The following is a 20,085-nucleotide window of genomic DNA, read 5'->3' as shown; positions in this document are numbered from 1 at the left end:
TGCATTGTATTAAACTAGATGATATTCATGCTAAGCAATGAAAAGCTATGATAACATAAAACAAGTGAGTGTGAAATTTGATAGAAATTTGATGCTATTCAAATTTCAACCTCTATAATGAGGGATTACATGCCTTTTAAATAGAATTCTCAAAATCCATCAATAGGGAAGATTAATTGGGATGAATGGTCGAGATTAGAAAATGATTCAGTTAGAATGGAAAGTTTCCTTATAAGTTAACTGATTTAATTCCTTTTTTTGATTCCATTCAACTAAAAGTTTCCATTTTTGAACCAAAGAGAGAATATTGGAGAAGATATTTGATTTAAGAAAATTAAATATGACCTCATAATTGAGTATTCTACATTGAATAACTAAATTCAACAATTAGAATGAGAATATTTTAATTAAATCAAATATATTTAATTCCTTTTTACATTAGCTAAAGAAGTAATTTAATTTAAGCATAAACAATTATAATTAAATTAGATTTAATCAATAGGTTTAATAAAACTAATCTGAGTCAATACTTCAGGAATTGAATGAGTAATATGATTAATGTGGATTAGAGTTTCATGCATTTGACAATTAAGTCAAGTAGAAAAAATTAGAATAAGAATTGCCTATTAAAATAGGACATAGGAATAGTTGAATAAACCAAAGTTGGTTGATATGACAATGAGCCAATTTTGGGGTATTACATTTTGCCCCTCTTTGAATGAATGTGCAAGTAGGATGTTCAATTCAAAGAAAATTAAAAAGCATGATGCATAGATCAAGAAATGAGATTGATTCTGAAATTTGATGACATAGAAACCCATCAATAAGCTTTTAAAGATTATCTCTAGAACAGAGATCAACCTTAAGGGATCTAGATAGAACACCTAGATACCTAGATTGACAAGATTTTAAAGATTATCTCCATAATGGAGCTTAACCTTAAGGGATCCAAATAGAACACCTAGATACCTTGATTGATAAGCTTTTAAAGATTATCTCTAGAATGGAGCTTAACCTTAAGGAATCCAGATAGAATACCTAGATACCTAGATTGACAAGATTTTAAAGATTATCTCTAGAATGGAGCTTAACCTTAAGGGATCTAGATAGAACACCTAGATACCTATCCATAAAAGATAACAAGATCTAATCATGAATCATAGAATCATCCCCAAAATGATGGGGTACCTTAGCTCCCTCTTTGTCAAGTTTGAGAAATTATTTTTCTTTCTCTTTGTTAAGTAGGATTTCCATAACCTTTTGTAACTTTTTGTCTTTACGAAACTTGTCTATGTGTTCAGGAAGTATTTCCACCTCTTCCTCATCTTCATAAGTGTAAGAGTCTTTTTTGTTTCTCATTCCTAAGTTGATCTTGGTTTCTGTTGTGTTCACCATTTCAAGTTCATGATCAACCATTGTAGGAATGTGTTTGGTTTTAGTATGTTGTGATTGGAAAGGTCCTTTGAAAAAGAATTCAGATGTATTGTTTGGACATGTAGGACCTTTGCTAGTTTCAAGATCCTCTTGGTAAAAGGGGTTCTTGGTTTGTCATAAGTTCATAGAGAATATTCTCTAGACCTAAGGTGATTTGACAGGTAAAGGAGATCGTGAAGATTCCTTACTTGATGAACTGGATGTAGCTTGTGTACAAACTGGAAGGCAGCCTCTACCATGATTACAACCCCTAGCTCAACCTCATTTAAGGCTAAGGAGATAAAACACATTTCCATTTCTTGTTTCCACATTCATAGACAAGGGAAAGAAACAAAGACCTAGACAAGAATCACACTAGAATGTAGTCTCAAAAAAGCAAGAAAAGAGTGTTGTATACTAAGGTACAAGTAGTTTGAGTAAGGGCTAGGACAACCAAAGATCATGACTATCATGACATAGAGTATAACAAGAACTAAAGGACAAGAACAAGATAACTAAAGAACAAGACCAATCTAAGTGTAGTTCACAAGTCATTAGCCAAGCAGGATGTCGCTATTTGGGATTGTTCATAGACAGAAAAGAGGTAGCAAGTTGCAAGAATAGACCAGACTTAGAGTACAGATAGCTCTAAAAAACCAGATTATCAGTTTTCATTCAAGATTTTGTGCGAAGATTCTCTAAGAACCACACAAGAAACTAAACCAAGGCAAGAAAAGCTTAGAACAACAAATTTAAACTGGGAATTTTACACAAGGACTCACATAGAGCCGTGTGGGGAAGGGTTATGCTGACAAGTGAAATAGGATTCTAAAAAAAGAAGTAAATTGCAAGATCTCATGTGGAGATTCTCACTAGGATGTGCAAAGAACTTGTTAGGGTCATGCAAAGAAATTCCTACTTGAGAAAAAGGATGCATAGTCAAAAGGAACTCGTGCAAAATCTAGTAAAATTGGGCATGAAAATAGAGACTAGACTGACAATTAAAACTAGATTTTGAAGAGACTTTCAAGGTTTCAAACTATTCTGGATAGATTGTTAGTTGATTTTGATAGATTTTAGATAGATAGCAAGGTTGGCTTTCAAGTTATTAACAACATTTGGTTTTTGAACAAGACAAGTGTTTTCAAAGAGACACAGGAAGCAAGCAGTAGTCGAATATATACAATCCAACCGAGGGCAAAGCAACTCAGAGGGATGGGGGAGTCTTGACTTTCAGTTTATTTAGATAGGTTTGGACATGTTTAAGACTCAATAATAAACATGCTTTATCCCTAAAACCAAAAATGGTAGAGAAGGAAAAACCTTTGTCCCACAACTTATGCGCATGCATGCACCTCACATAGCCATGTCACCCTACTAGAGAGTGCCTGTGTTTTTGGTGTATTCAAAGGGCTCAATAAAATATACACTAAATGAACACCCTTGTGGCAGGGGTTAAGTGTCTATACCACCTTCCAATGCCCAGTAGTATGCCTATGGTGAGTTCTATAGGGAAGAATCCTTAGGAGGTAAAATGGGTAGCAACTAACTAAAAGTTTTTACTTGGATTCTATTCTTATTAATCCCCAATGGCTCCACAAGTAGAGTTGAGACCAGCAGCTCACACCAGCATCTGAAAGTACAAACACTTGACTAGAAATACTAGGGTTAGCACTGGCCAATGCAATAGACAATGCCTCTTCTTGATATGCAATATCAGGAATGAAGAAGAGGAAATTAATATGGCTTTGGAGTCTTTTTCTCTACAAAGCTTCTTTATTATATTGAGTTGGAATCTCTAGAAAAAGGAGTGTGCTCACTTGGGTCATTCTTAGAGGTTAGATCACTGCAACAGGCACTCTAAGGGTTGAATTAGACTGGTGGTTCCGATCTAAGGGTCCAAGTTTTTTATTTCCCTCCAGGGGAAAGAGCATACTCCTCTACCTCATTTCCTTGCCCAAACACACAAGACATGTTAATCACTAAGTTAGCTTAATCGATCCCACCTTACCCTATTTCAAGACTTTGATCCCCTAAAAGGAAATCACCATCTCTTCATTAAAGGCTTCGTTTGGGAGAACCACTAACTTGCTTACCTCCCTCAGAGGCCATCTTTCAGAGGCTTCTAGGTTTCTAATTTACCATTATTCATGACCTCCAAGTGGTAAAGAGCATATTCCCCTATTCCCCTATCTTGCACCCTACAAAGTTCATAAGCCCTAATTATACTAGTAGGGAAAGTAGGAAAAAGACACAACATTTTATGTGGGTTTAAAATTGATCTTCAACATTCATATCTTTGACAGTGTCATGCAAACACATAATCAGTTCATGTTTGATATGTTTGTATGCAAGGAATCTTTGTCTATCATCCTGCAAACCACAGTTATGCTATAGGAAATTAGAAAGTTGAAAGAAAGTTCTTTAGAGAAAACACATTAGTCAAATTGAATGACGAACTGAATTCTAAATTTTTTTCATTTTTGCATGTTTTGTCCCAATATTTTGTGCAAAATCTTGCACAAGCTCACATGAGAAAATGAGGTGTCTCATGAGAAATTGCACAATGGGGTACTTTTTTCGCGTAATGAAGTGCAAAGAAACAAGTGAAACCATCAAATCTTCATGTGAAAATGAGATTTTTTGCGTGAAAATTTGGAAATCTGTGCATGCAAGTACAACAAAATCATTAAAATATTAGAAAATAAAGTAGATGAGGCCAGAAAAATTTATTTTCTCATGTAGGTATATCAAACCAAAGAACCGAACACTTGTGCAGCCATGAAGAATCATGATACGTTAAAGAGACTAGGAATTCCTTAGTATATTTTCCATCGAACCATGTACTTATGTAGTGTAACCCTATGCTAGATGCAACCCTAAGTCTGGCTACCAAGATTTGACAATTATCATCACTAAGCATAGAGTGAAACCCCAGATGTCATACAATACCTACTGATATTGTAGTCATAGGAATATGAATAGGACATCTATTCTAGTTTTGTCAGAATTAAATGTAAGGATTCAAGGCACAAGAAGCCAGAATGACCAAAACATTTTCCCCTTTTAATAGAGAAAGTTAACATAAGCATCAAAGCATAAATGCTAGGATGACCAAAATGTTTCTTGCATGCAAACACACTAGACACACAGTAGAACCCTCTTATGCTAAGTAATTAGTAAGTATTCTATCTGCAATGACCCTTGTGTCTGTAACCTAAGATAGAAGTTGTCATATATACTCATAGTGACCCATACGTTCACTTAACAAGATAAATATTAATATTTACTATAGCATAAAGAGTTCATTCCAACAAGCAAGTAAAAGAACCAACCTTACTAATTTATCCATATAAAAGGAGTCGAGGTACACACGGCCATCCAATACAAGATGGAGGCTCTTATAGTGGACACCCCTCTTATATGGATGCTTTAGATTATTTGGGACTAAACCACACATAGAAAACAAAGAAAAGGTTATGCCCCTAGTTCTTACTTCTCTAGTCAAAAAGTGACATCATTAAGTTGCTCAAAGAGGCACGAGAAAACAAAAAGCAAAGAAAACAAAGAAAAGCTCAATACATCCAAACAAAGTCATTATTTTGAGTGCAATTTAGTTTCGATGGATTGATGTCAAGTGTCAATGTTCAAAACATCTTTGTAATAAATCTCTTTAGTAGGGTGACAATAGTAGGTAGACATAGTCAAAAAAATTGGTGATTGAAGTGGAATCTTTAGTAAGAAGAACCTAAGTAGGACTGAGCAATATTAGACAGACACAACTACGATGAATAGTGACCAATGCAAGAGAGATCTCCCATGAGGGTAATCTTAGCCATGACATGAGTGATAGTATGCAAATGTAGTTAGAACAACTGGTGGTTGTCATGAAAAGATATTTTATGACATTGTAGGGTGTTACCCCTGAGTTATGACAAGATTCAATCCATGGATACATGAGTGAAAGAAACAAACTAAAGAAGAAAAGCAACTGTACATGAGCCTAAAGATGTGCTACAAGATATATAGCATTCGGAACAAGAGGTTACTACTTACCAGATTTTCACCTTCTTGGTAGATATTCTTTTTTGGCTACCATGATGCCTATTTCCAAGTTTTCATTAATGACACTTTTTCCTTTTTTTCAATTTTAATTGTATTTTTGAGTTTTTGAATTTGTAAGGCGCCTAGTGCTAAGTTTTCACTAGGGTAATGATTTTTTTAGGACTTTTTCTAATTTTTAGGATTTTTTGAAGACATATAGATATATACAGAGAGCTTTTGAAATTAGATCAACTGTATAACCACTTTAGGTGGAGAGTGTTGATAGGCTCCTTGAGCACTTCTCCCTCAACTGTAGAAAGTTGATAAGCACCTAATCCATACACTATGGTGACTATGTAAGGACCAAGCTAGTTTGGTTTGAACTCCCCTTTTTCAACCCTTTATTGCTAATTCTTAGGGTTTTCTCTCAGAACTAGATCAGCCAACTAGAAGTCACGTGGCTTAACTTTCTTATTGTAGCTTCTGGACATATTTTTCTGATAAGCTTGAAGATGATCACATGCCACTTGTTGATCTTCATCTAATATTACTAGTTCTTGAAGCTGAGATATTTTATAATCTTCATTAGTAATGAGGCCCTTCATGGAGATTATTAGAGTGGGGATCTCGACCTCAGTTGGAAGCACAACATCTGCTACATAGACCAAAGAAAAGGGTGTTGTAGCCGTTGGGGTTCTGATACTTGTTCTATATGCCCATAAAAAGGATTTATTTGAAGGTGTCAATCCCTTCCAGATTTACTTACTGTGTGATGCAAGATCTTAAGGATCACTTTATTGGATGCCTCTTCTTGGCCATTACCTTGGGTGTAATAAATAGAAGACCAATGCTGCATGATTCTAAACTTTTTGCATAATTCCTTAAGGTTGTTGTTTTTAAACTACCCTTCATTATTAGTAATAATGGAGGAAGGTACACCATACCTACATATGATGTAATTCATGATGAACTAGGCTAAAAAATTTCCATTTTCTATTGAGGGAGGGACTACCTCAACCCATTTTGTGAAGTAGTGTGTAGTTTTAATAATCAACTTATGTCCATTAGAAGAAGATGGGTGAATCTCTCCCACAAGATCAAAGGCCCATTGGTGGAATGACCATAGTGTGGTAGATGGAATGAGTGCCATAACTGGAGCATGGATCAAGTTCCCATGGAGTTAACATTGTTTATAGGACTTGGCATATTTGATTTCCTCTTGCTCCATATTTGGCCAACAGTAACCAGCTCTAATAAGTTTATGAGCTAGTGTTAAGCTGTTTGAGTGAGATCTACAAATGCCCTCATGTACGTCGATTAATGCACATTTGGACTTTTTGGATTCTAGACACCTAAGGAGTGTTCCATTGAAACCTCTCCTAAACAAGTCATCAGCAATAATGACATACTGTGAAACATTATGGATAAGGTGACATTTTTCATTCCGGGTTAGACCATCCAGAAAGGTTTGGTCATGCATATAGGAGTATATTTGGTGGTAGTAAGATGAATCTTGTCCTAAAATAGAATAGATTATCCAAGATTCACAAGTATCATGCGTAGGGTAGAGTAATGTTTTCACTAGGAACTCACGTTGAATATCATTCTCTAGCATTTGTAGCAAAGAGGCCAAAGTAGCCATGGCATCAACTACTTTGTTGTCTACTCCAAGAATTTACTGAAAAGTGATATGAGAAAATTATTTCTTCATGTCATCAACCATGCATTTGTAAGGGATCAATTTCTCATCCTTTTTTTTATATATGTTGTTGAGCTGGTTGATTATGAGTTGAGAGTCCCCAAAGATGTTCAGTTGATCTACTCTCCATTTAGCTACAATTTTCATGCCATTAATCAAAGCCTCATATTCTAAAATTTTTTTGATACAAGGAAATAAAATCTTTTATGCCTTAGGTAGTGAATATCTCTGTGGTGTAATGAATAGTAATCTAGCATCGGATCCCTATTGTGTAAAGGAACCATCAAAGAACATCACCCAAGATTGTTGTGTGAGTGTCAAAATTGATTCATTAGGAAAATCAATGTTGAGTGGGAGAAGACTCTGCATCGGTATATCCTCTAGATGATCAGAAATCACTTGTCCCTTGATAGCCTTTTGTTCAACATACTGGATGTCAAACTTGCTTAGTATCATTACCCACTTAGCCAATCTTCCTGTTAGAGCTGCCTTACTGAGTAAGTACTTCAGTGGATCAATTTTAGCTACCACTCATGTAGTGTGAGAAATCCTGTAGTGTCTCAAATTTTGGGAAGCAAAGACAACTACCAAGAAAGCTTTCTCAATGATACTATAATTCATCTCATAAGAGATCAATATATGACTCGGATAGTAAATAGCAATTTCCTTGTTATTGTGGTCTTCTTGAGCTAATAAGATACCCAAAGATGTCTCTATTGCTAAGATGTACAAAATTAGAGGCCTCCCATAAATAGGGGGCATCAAGATCAGTGGATTAGCAAGATATGGTTTTATCTATGTCAAGCTTTACTCTCAATCCTAACTCCAATTATATTTCACACCTTTATGTAGAGTCTTGGTAAAATGTTGTGATCTGTCTGCTAGCTGTTAGATGAATCTATGAATAGGTTGAAGTCTTCCTTGTAAGCCTCTTATCTAACTAATATTATGGGGTGGTGGCATATCCATAATTTCTTGGAAGTTCTCTGGATCCACCTCAATTCCTTTTGCCGACATAATGTATCCTAGTAGTTTCCCTGATGTGATGTCAAATGTGCATTTCTTAGGATTAAATCTTAGACTGAACTTTTCCTTGTGATCTAGGATAGGTCCCAAATCTTGAAGATGAGTATTGCATTTTTTGCTCTTGACCAAGGTATCATCCATGTAGTCCTCCATGGTCTTATGAATCATATCATGGAAAATTGTAGTCATTGTTCTCTGATATGTAGCACTAGCATTTTTCAAGCCAAATGACATCACTTTCCAACAAAAGGTTCCCCATGCACAAGTAAAAGTAGTCTTTTCTTGATCTTTTGGTGCAATTTTGATCTGATTATAACCAAAAAATCCATTCATGAGTGAGTACATCTCATATCTTGCTATCATATCCACTATCATATCAATGATAGGAAGTGGAAAATCATCCTTAGGACATGTTAAGTTAAGATCATGGAAGTCAATACAAACTTTGGTAAATTTTTCATACTTAGATATTGGAACAATGTTTGACATCCATTCAACATAACCAATAGCACATATGAAACCAACTTTCAGAAGTTTCTCCAATTCAACTTTCACGAGCAATGCAACATGAGGATGCATTTTCCTAGATTTTTGCTTGACTAGTTTAACACCTGGTGCAATGGACAAGTGATACATAATGAGGTCAAGATCTAACCTTGGCATGTCTAAATATTTCCATGCAAATTTTATCTTTTTTTCTTGGAAGAAAGTAATGAACTTCTCTTTTTCCTCTAGGGATAGTGACTATGCAAGATGTATCATGTGAGGATTTCCTTTTGTTGCCAACTTGATCGGTTGTATTGGCTCTATCAATATTGATGATCTTTCTTAAAAATGACTAGGAAGTGCATCAAATATCTCATCCATAGGCACCTTAGAGAGGTTTTCATGCTTGGATATGTCTTTTATTTTTACCTTTTTAGGTTTTGACACTACCATAATGTGGTTTTCACCATCAGAATTATTTTTTTATTTTTGATTGTATGAATGAGATATTTGATGTCAACTATAGTCTATTGATGTTTTTTTTGTTGGTGGAGGATGTTACTAGTTTGACAATGTTTAAGTAGCAGGCAAGAGCATAGTCATTCTAGAATGTAGAGACTTCACTAGATAAATTGGAATTCTAGTCTATAAACTTAGGATATGTAAGTGAAAGAGTAATGGCAGTTTCAATTGCATTCATGGTATAATCATTAAATGCTTGGAGAAGCAATTCGAGACCTAGAGAACCTTCTTCCATAGGTGTGTTAAAATTCCTTTGAGTACTAACATCATCAACTAAAGACTTGAGGACATTAGTTGGATCAAACTTGTCTGACCTAACCCTAGATGTTTCACGTACCTCAAGTTGGTTTTCATAGACATGAACTTGATCGATGTCTTTATCTGTAGTTACTTCTAAAAGAGAGTCAAATTCATATTCCTTAGAATTAGTGCTACATGGCGACACACTATCGAATTCCCCAATAGTGATAGGGGCATACTCTCCTTCATCATTTGGATTTTTGCAGAGGTACTCAATTCATAAAGCTTGACTAGACTCTCCTTGTTCTGAATGAGCATGATGTGAATCAGTAGTGTCCTCAAAAGAATCACTAGTACCATCCATAGTGTTGATAGGTGGCACAAAGTCATCAGGTTTAATAAATAATTTAGCAAGATCATGAGGAATAAAATAAGGATAGGGATCCTCATCATCAACATTATCTTCTTGATTATCAGACTTAGCTTGTGACTCATTTCTAGATGAACTCTTAGGTTTTGGTATGAATTTGTTAATCCCTAAATGGAAAGGAACCTTTTTAAAACCTAGACCAGATGTATCTCTATTTCTTTGACCTATTTCCTTAATAGGATCAATTAGACCATTGTCATTGCATCTAATAGGACCAACTCCCTTATAGCCAAAGTGTTTCATGAGTTTAAGACTAGGGCCATATTTCTTAGGAGTGATCTCATGAGTCTATTTTGTGAGGTGAGTCAGAGTCTCCTCTTTGTAAAGCCATGCAACAATGGCACTATTTTCACTTTTATCCTCTAGGGGGACTATAGCCTTGATAGAGTACCATTGTACTTGGTTTGAGGTGTCAACACAAATGGCTTCTTTGCTTCAGATGGTCTCTCATAATGACGGGGAGACTCAGGAACAGATGTCAATGACAACACTGGCTCTATGTGATATTCACCCATTCCAGTTTCTTTTAGCTAGAGTGACTATTTGATTTGCTTTAGCTTTTCATCATGATATTTAGAAGATTCCCTATTAGTAGGTACAAAGTTTTCAGTATGTTGCAGGCATAGCTAGTACTTGTAGGGATAGTAACTTTGGAGCCATGAAATGGGAATTTTACATGTTCATGATAAGTGGATGGTACAACATGCATCTCATGTATCCAAGGTCTTCCTAGAAAAATATTATAAGCCAAGGGAATTTCAAGGACCTTACAAGTGACATCTCTTTCTATAGGACCAAGGTGGAGAGGAAACATTACAAGACTTGGACACTTTTTCTCAACTTTGTCATATGCTTTGATAGTGATCTTGCGACAAAGATCAATAGACTCCTTCAAATAGTCTAATTGTCTAAGAAGAGTAACAGAGACAATGTTCAACCTAGCTCCATTATCAATGAGTACCCAATGGACATGTTTCTAGTGTATCATTACCTCAATGTGTAGAGGTTGATTGTGTGGGTGACTTAATGAATTATCATACTCCTTAGAGAAGGACATATAGAAAGGGGAGGTTAGATGACCTACCATAGATTAGAATTTCTCAAGATCAAAATCTTGAGGGACATTTGCCTTAGTGAGGGCTTTGTCAAGAATCTACCTATGAGCAAGCGAGATTTTCAGGAGCTCAAAAATTGTGATTTGAGCATTAGTTTGTTTTAACTTATCAAGAACACTATAGTTGGTAGCTGTTGAATTCTTCACAAGTTTTGCACCTTTTCTAGATGGACCACCAAGGGTTTTATCTTTTTGCTATTCAAGATCACGAGTAGAAGGCATAGGGCCTTTGAGTACCAACTTCACACGAGAATATGTAACAACATTGGCACAGTATTGCAAAAATTCATTGTTAAATGTATGGGAAGTAGGGCCCCTTAAGACAAGTGGTGTCTTGGGTTTATTGTTATCTTGCTTGTCCTTGATGGTAATAACATGTCACAGTACTCAAAATCCATATGTTCAACCATGTTGATCATGTTGTTGTCATTAGAGTACATATAGTTGACCTTGTTGTTAGGTTTTGGTTTTGAGCTCTCTCCTTTTTTGTAAGACATGAAGGGCTCCTTGAAAGCCTTGTAATTTGAGTTCTTATTATGTCTATCCACCACAATGTCACCATAATCAATAAAGTCCTAGATTTTATGATGCAAGTTTATGTAGTTGCTAGTTTTTGTGACACTTATTTTGGTGGTATTCATAGAATGCAGTTTCATTCCACCATGGTGGCCGTGGTCATGGATCATAAGGACAAGAGTTGTCCAATGGTGAAATGAGCTTGTTTTGTAGCAAGGTCTTATAAACCACATCCAAAGGTTCACCAAGAGGTGTATACTCTCATTTTGGGCATGAGACCCAAGAATTCCTCAGTTTATTTCCAAACATCTTGTTCTTAGGAGGAGGTTTCTCAACATTCTTGGTTGCATTGAGATTATCTATGAGAATAAAGGCTACCTTAACAAGTTTAGGAGTGATGTTGACAACAAACCCATCTTGTACAATCTCTCAATTCTTGTTCACATTCTTGGGTTTGTCCTTGTTAGAGGTAGATCCTTGTTTTGTGTCCTTTTGAAGGGTAAGTTCACCCTTCTTGACCATGAAATCCTCTATGTGGATAGCTTGTGTGACCATGTTCTTGAAGGTGTGTGGACCTTAAAGTTTGACACTATACCCAAAATTAGGTAGGATATTATTAATGAAGATTTCAAGCTTCTTTGTTTCAGGAATCTTGCATGAATATTTAATATAAAGTTGTCTCCATCTCTGAAGGAATGTGAGGAAAAGTTCCCCAACCCTCTTTTTAAGATTACACAAATCTTGGATGTTAACAGGGTGTTGATTGTTGTGAGAATATTGCTGGACAAACAAGTTGGCAATTTTATCAAACATTTTTATACCAAGAGACAAGTGTGAAAACCACTCCATAGCCTAACCACCTAGACTTCTTGGGATTAGACACATGATATATGTCTAATTATGCATAAATTCCATAAACAAGGCCCCAAATTCCTATAAATGATCTTGGGGATTAGTAGTTCTAAAGTATTTGTCATACTTAGGTAACTCCACTACTCTTGGAAAAGGAGGCATGTCTATACTCTTGTCAAATGGGAATGGACAAAGAGCTTTGAAGGTGTATGTTTTTTCAGGTGTGTCTTTATCATGCATCATCTAGGCTAGTTGATTTTGCATTGTTTTTAGTTATTTTTGGAGTCTAGAAGTTTTAGTTTCTTCATTAGTTGTGATGATGGTTTCAACATTAAAATGATGGGTAAGCTTAGCTCCCTCTTGTGCAAGTTTGAGAAAGTATTTTTCTTTCTCTTCATTAAGTAGAATTTCCATAAATTTTGAAATATTTTTTCTTTGTGACACTTTTCTATGTGTTTAGGAAGTATTTCCACCTCTTCCTCATCTTCATAAGTGTAAGATTCTTTATGTTTCTTATTCCTAGGTTAATCTTGCTTTTTGTTGTGTTCACCATATTCAAGTTTGTGATCAGCCATTGTAGGAATGTGTTCAATTTCAGTATGTTGTGATTCATGAAAAAGAATTCAAATGTATTATTTGGAGATGTAGGACCTTTGCTAGTTTCAAGATCCTCTTGGTACAAGGGGTTCCTAGCTTGTCGTAAGTTGATAGAGAATATTCTCTAGACCTGAGGTGATCTAACAGGTGAATGAGATCATGAAGATTCCTTACTAGACAAATTGGACATAGACTATGTACAAATTGGAAGGTGACCTCTACCATGATTATGACCCCTAGCTTGACCTTGTCTAAGTCTAAGGAGATAAAACATGTTTCCACTTCTTTTTGCCACAGTCATAGGCAATGGAAAGAAGCAAAGACCTAGACAAGAATCACACTAGAATGTAGTCTCAAAAAATCAAGAAAAGAGTGTTGTATACTAAGGTACATGTAGTCTGAGTAAGGGCTAGGATAGCCAAAGATTATGAATATCATGACACAAAGTATAACAAGCACTAAAGGAAAGGAAAAAGATAACCAAGGAATGAGACTAGTCTAAGTGTAGATCACAAGTCATCAGCCAAGTAGGGTGCCACTATTTAGGACTATTTGCAGATAGAAAGAGGTATCAAGTTGTAGGAAAGGACCAGACTTAGGGCATGGATAGCTCTGATAGACCAAATTATCAATGTTAACTCAAGATTATGTGCAAAGATTCTCTAAGAACTGCATGAGAAACTACACCAAGGCATGCGAATACTTAGAACAACAAATTTAAACAAGGAAATTCACATGAGGACTCACATAGAGTTGCACAAGGAAGTATTATGCTGAGAAACAAAATAGGATTCTGACAAAAGAACAAAATTGCAAGATCTCATGTGCAGATTCTCACTGGGACATGTAGAGAACTTGGTAGGGTGGCACAAAGAAATGCCTACTTGCATGAGAGGATGTAGAGTCAAAAGGGACTTGCATTAAATCTAGTAAAACTAGGTGCAAAAATAGAGACCAGATTGACAACTAAAACTGGATTTTGAAGAGACTTCAAAGGTTTTAGACTATTCTAGATAGATTTTTGGTCAATTTTGATAGATTTTAGATAGATAGCAAGGTTAGTTTTAAATTTGTTAATAGCATTTAGTTTTTGAACAAGACAAGTATTTTCAAAGAGACATAAGAAGCAGTAGTCAAATACAATCCAATTGAGGGCAAAGCAACTTAGAGGGATGGGGGAGTCTTCACTTTTAGTTTTTTTAGATAGGTTTGGACATGTTTAAGAATTGATAACAAACACACTTTATCCCTAAAACCAAAAATGGTAGAGAAAACAAAACCTTTGTCCCACAACTTATGCACATGGTTGCACCTCACACAGTCGTGTCACCCCACTAGAGATCACCCATATTTTTGATGTATTCAAAGGGCTCAATAACATATACACTGAATGAACACCCTTGTGGTAGGGCTCAAGCATGTATACCACCTTCCAACACCTAGTAGCATGCCTATGGTGACTTCTATAGGAGAGATTCTTCCCCCTCCATGCATAAAGATTATGCCTCCTTTTAGAGGTGAATCGTGTAGCAACTAACTAAAATTTTTTACTTGGCTTCTATTTGTATTAATCCCCAGTGGCTCTACAAGTAGAGTTGAGAAAAACAACCCATGCTCACATCTAAAAGTGCACACACTTGGCTAGCAAGACTGGGACCTACATCGACCAGTGCAACAAATAGAGCCTCTTCTTGATATGTGATATCAAGAACGAAGAAGAGGAAATTAATACAGCTTTGGAGTCTTTTTCCCTACAAAGATTCTTTATTATAGTGAGTTGGAATCTTTGGAAAAAGGAGTGTGCTAACTTGGGTCATTCTTGGAGGTTAGATCACTCCAACAGACCCTCTAAGGGTTGACTCAAACTGGTGGTTTAGATCTAAGGGTCCAAGTTTCTAATTTCCCTCAAGGGGAAAGAGCATACTCCTCTACCTCATTTCCTTGCCCAAACACATAAGAGATGTTGAGTTAGCTTAATCAATCCCACCTTGGCCTATTCCAAGACTTTGATCCCCTAAAAGGAAATCATCATCTCTTCATTAAAGGCTTCATTTGGGAGAACCACTAACTTGCTTGCCTCCCTTGGATGCCATCTTTCAGAGGCTTCTAGGTTTCTAATTTACCATTGGTCATGACCTCCATGTGGTAAAGAGCATACTTCCCTATTCCCCTATCTTTCACCCTACAAAGTTCACAAGCCCTAATTATACTAGTGTGGAAAGCATGAAAAAGACACAATGTTTTATGTGGGTTTAAAATTGATCCTCGACATTTGTATCTTTGACAACATCCTGCAAACATATAGTTAGTTCATGTTTGATATGTTTTTATACAAGGAATCTTCATCAATCATCCTGAAAACCACCATAATGCTACAAGAAATTAGAAAGTTGAAAAAAAGTTCTTTAGAGAGAACATGTTAGTCAAATTGAATCATGAATTGAATTCTAAAAATTCTACATTTTTGCATGTGTTGTCCCAAGATTCTGCACAAAATCTTGCATAGGCTTGCATAAGAAAATGAGGTGTCATGTGAGAAATCATGCAATGGGGCACTTGAGAAGAAACAAGTGAAACCCTGAAATCTTTGCACAAAATCTAGAAATTTGTATGTGCAGGTACAACATAATTATTAAAATATCAAAAAATAAAGTAGATGAGGCCAAAAAAATTGATTTTCTGGTACCCCATGGTGGGCACTAGAAATGTATATGTTAAATTGGGGACCTTTGATCCTCACATACACTTCAACATAGTCCTTACCTACACGATCATCCTGGACTAAACATTGGATTGTTTATCCAAAAGATCCAATAGAAGGACCTGTTTCCTTCTAACTAGAAGGATTTTACCTATTTTCTCTTAGACTGAGAAGTGTGCAACCAAACCTTTTAGTACAAAGGATTTTATACAACTATATGATAATGCAATTAATCTAGATGAAAGATGTAGTGTAATCTAGGAATAAGAAAAAACCTTTAATCTATATGTATGAATTGTATTAAACTAGATGATATTGATGCTAAGTAATGAAAAGCTATGATAACATAAAACAAGTGAGTATGCAATTTGACATAAATTCGATGTAATTCAAATTCCAACCTTTGTAATGATGGATTAGAAGCCTTTTAAATAGAATTCCTAAAATCCATCAATGGTCAAGATTAATTGGGATGAACAGTCGAGATTAGAAATGAGATTTAGTTAGAATGGAAAGTTTCCTTATGAAAAGGAAGTTAATTGATTTCTTTTGAGTGGAATAAGGAATTAACTAATTTGATTCCTTTTTTTTATTCCAGTCAACTCAGAGTTTCCATTTTTGAACTGAAGAGAGAATATTGGGTAAGATATTTGATTTAAGGAAATTAAATATGACCTCATAATTGAGTATTCTAAATTGAATAATTAAATTCAACAATTAGCATGAGAATATTTTAATTAAATCAAGTATACTTAAATCCTTTGTACATTAGCTAAAGAAGTAATTTAATTTAATTTAAGTTTTTTTTTTTTTTAAAGAGGGGTAAACGCTTTGACCTGGAGCTATGAACCAGTGAGGCCACAAACGGGGGACCTCATCCCCATTAGATTTGAACCTTGATGGCAAGGATAACAACTCAATAACTTAACCATCGCAACATGTCACTATTGGCTAATTTAATTAAAGTATAAACAATTATAATTGTTTAATACAACTAAGCTTAATCAATACTTTAGGAATTAAATGAGTAATATGATTAATGTGGATTAGGGTTTCCTGCATTTGACAATTAAGTCAAGTAGTGAAAATCAAAATAAGAATTGCCTATTAAAATAGGACTTAGGAATAGTTGAATAAACCAAAGTTGGTTGATATGGCAATGAGCCAATTTTGGGGTATTACACTCCTGCATCTAACTAATATCCCTTTTCATCAATCTTGGATTACTAGTCATACCCTTCCAATACCCATGTTCCTCATAGTCCTTGTTATGGGCCAGGTAATACTAATTCCCCTCCATATTGTCTCTTTCATAATCTTCCTCCTTAAAACCTTTATCATCAACCCTCCCTTGAGAAAGCAGATTCTTACCTTTTTACTCCATCCTCTTGATCAAAATTTCATCATTAGAAGGAATGTTTGAAACCCTGTCAGTTTTCTTCCCCTTATTTTTTGTCGTAATACCAGCATTACCAGTGGTTTTCTTCCCTATACCCTCCTTTGTCTCCTCTTTACATTCTATTTCCATCTCAGAATCCACCTCCTTAGTCTTCCTTTTCTTTGTAGATGAGCTCTTGGGAGCAAGCTTATTCCTCTTCTTAACCTCCATCTCAGCATCTTCCTCCTCCATGTTCTCGTCGTTACCCTCATCCTATTCACTCCCCTTAGTGTCACACTCCAAAGTTTTCTTACTAAAATGGGGTCTATCCATTTTCTTGGTTTTAAGGAGATTCATAATCAAAATCATCAAGCCTTCATGGAAAGCATGGTCACCCTCAAGATTTTTCTTTATAGCCAAAATGGTGTCACCTAATGACTACCTAAGCTGGAAGGGGAGATTAAGTCTAACCCTATGCTTAAAATGGTTAACCAACATAAAATGATGCCCAAAAATCTTAGTAAAATATTCATCCAAGGTTAGGTATTCAATCACCATGAATATGATAAACCTCCAAGGATGAGAAATGGAACTAGGACTAAAATAGGCATGAGCAATTTTAACCAACTTGTTATGCTCTTTAGTCATCTCTGCAAACTCTTCAACAACATGATTCGACAACTTCCTATCCCTATAGAAATTGATACCCTCTATATCAAGACCAGTAGCTTCTGCTATAATGTCCTCCATGACATCCATTCTCTGATTTCCCACTAGAATACTACCATCTATCTAGGTCTTAATAAATTGGCAAGTAACAGAAAGATTTCTACCCTTTAACTTCTCCATAAAGCCTGTGAAATGCCCCTATTCCAAAATATCCCAAATATCCATCTTCTTCTTCCATTCCTTACAGGTTGCAGGCTTGGCCCTCTTTCTCCTACCTCCCATTTTCCTCAAACTACAATAGATTCTCAATAAGGAAAGCTTGGTGTTGATATCAAAAAAAATATTTATGTTATGTATAAAGACCCAAAATCTGTGTGGAAATCAATGAATAGACCCTTCAAAACTAATCATAGCTCACAACTCCCCATTCCTACCCAAATCATAATTATTCCTAAATATTGTGTTCATCATTATTAAAGCTTTTTTGCAAACTTCTAACCTTTTCATACTCTATAAAGGCTATCCCATCAGTAGGGATGTTGTCACCATGATTCCAAATTATCTTTGCATGACTATTGCATGCCACATTCACAACCCAATCAACAACTTGGTTTATTTCTCTATAGTTGTGAGTGATAACAAAATCCTCAAAAGAACTAATAAGATTAATATCCTTGCATATAATATTATGGATAGTCCAAGAGGGGTTATTAATTTTATTAAGATAATTAATAATATTAAGAGAATCCCCCTCAAGCCATATTTTCTTCAAATTCATACTCTCGGAAAAAAAAAGACCATGGAGAGTTGCACTAGCTTTCGCAACATGATTAGTTTGTTTCCCAATAAGTAGAGCCATAATACCCAAACTATTCCCATTCATATTTCTAATAATGACACAACTCGCAATCTTGGGTTACCCTTTGAGGCCCCATCAAAATTAATCTTACACCAGCCCTATGGTGGACAGTCCCACCTAGCCAAATTCCTAAGATTAATAACATTATGAGAGATTCTTAACCCTTCCAAATTCCAATTCTAAATCACTTTACCTTCCCATTCATTTTTTGTTTCATAACCTTTCCCTGAAATCAAAATATTCTCAATCATCAAATGCTTAATCTTATTGAATAACTAAATAGAATTAGTTTCTTATCTCTAAACACCTTATCATTTCTTTCCTTCCATACACCCTAGCAAATAAATGGGAGGATAAACTCCCATAACTTCATAATTAAGGTATTACAAGAAGGATAATTCCAAGCAAGGAATAACTCTTGAGTACTAAGGGGAAAACCTAGTATAAGAGCAATGAATAGTCAAATGATTGAACGACTCTTCCTATTCCTTGCAAAGATAACACTGACTGATGAGAAAGATACCTTTCTTCATTAAATTATTAGTGGTGAGAATTTTATCCTACAAAAGAAACCAAAAAAATCGAGCAAGGCACCTGATAGTCTTTGAAAACATTGCCACACAGAGAGGAAACACATAACTAATTTATGATAGTGGTCAAGATGGTTCATGTTTGTTTTAAATCTATTTTTTAGTGTCCATTTGATATTCTAGTGCATGATTCTATCCATTAGGATGGATAAGGTCATTCTTTGTGTGCATCATTTTTTTACACAAAAGGCTTGCATTTGTGCTCTAGACCACTATGCCATGATGGATTGCATTCCATTTTTCATATCAAGAAAAAGCTCTTATGACTTATAGTGTACCTTAAAAAAGAAAGATTTATCATTTACTAACTCTTCTTAGTCTAATTTCCTCTTTCTACTAATATTTCTTCTATCAGTCTTTCTCACCATTTTCTCTTTTTGAAAAATTGTCCTTCAGTCAATTTCTTACCCAATTTTTTTAGGGGGTATCCTACCTCCCTTCTATCAACTTATAGGGGCATTGATCTTTTATCTTTTTCATTTTTCTTTGACACAACACTCAGAATCACATTGTATCAAAGAGGCAAAAAATGTAGATGCTAAGAAATAGTTTGTGCCTACTCTTTCATCACCTTTACATCTTAACTTGTCCCATTTTTTTAATTTACTAACTTTGATCTTTGAGCCAGCTTTATCATCATTTAGACTTATTTCAAAATATTCTTTAAAAATGTTTTGACACATTTTTTATCATTTGTAAATGTTTTAAATCAAATGAAGATCATTTTCAAACCTTTTTGATGTCATCAAAATCAGCTTAATCAATCATCATGTCTTCATTCAATCCATGGCATTGTCAAGTCACTTAGTGCCTTGGAATTCTATCTCATCATCATTTTTTGTCAATCTAATCATTAACATTACCAATAACTTTAGTGATTAATCATGTATTTATCCAATCGATCTGATAGCATTGACTATGTCCATTAATATTATTTCAATGACTATTG

Source organism: Cupressus sempervirens, chromosome 6, assembly GCF_028749045.1.
Source record: "Cupressus sempervirens isolate cs-2001-9-10 chromosome 6, ASM2874904v1, whole genome shotgun sequence".
Lineage (NCBI taxonomy): Eukaryota > Viridiplantae > Streptophyta > Pinopsida > Cupressales > Cupressaceae > Cupressus > Cupressus sempervirens.
The sequence above is the reverse complement of the archived record's forward strand: the minus strand, read 5'-3'. Positions refer to the sequence as shown.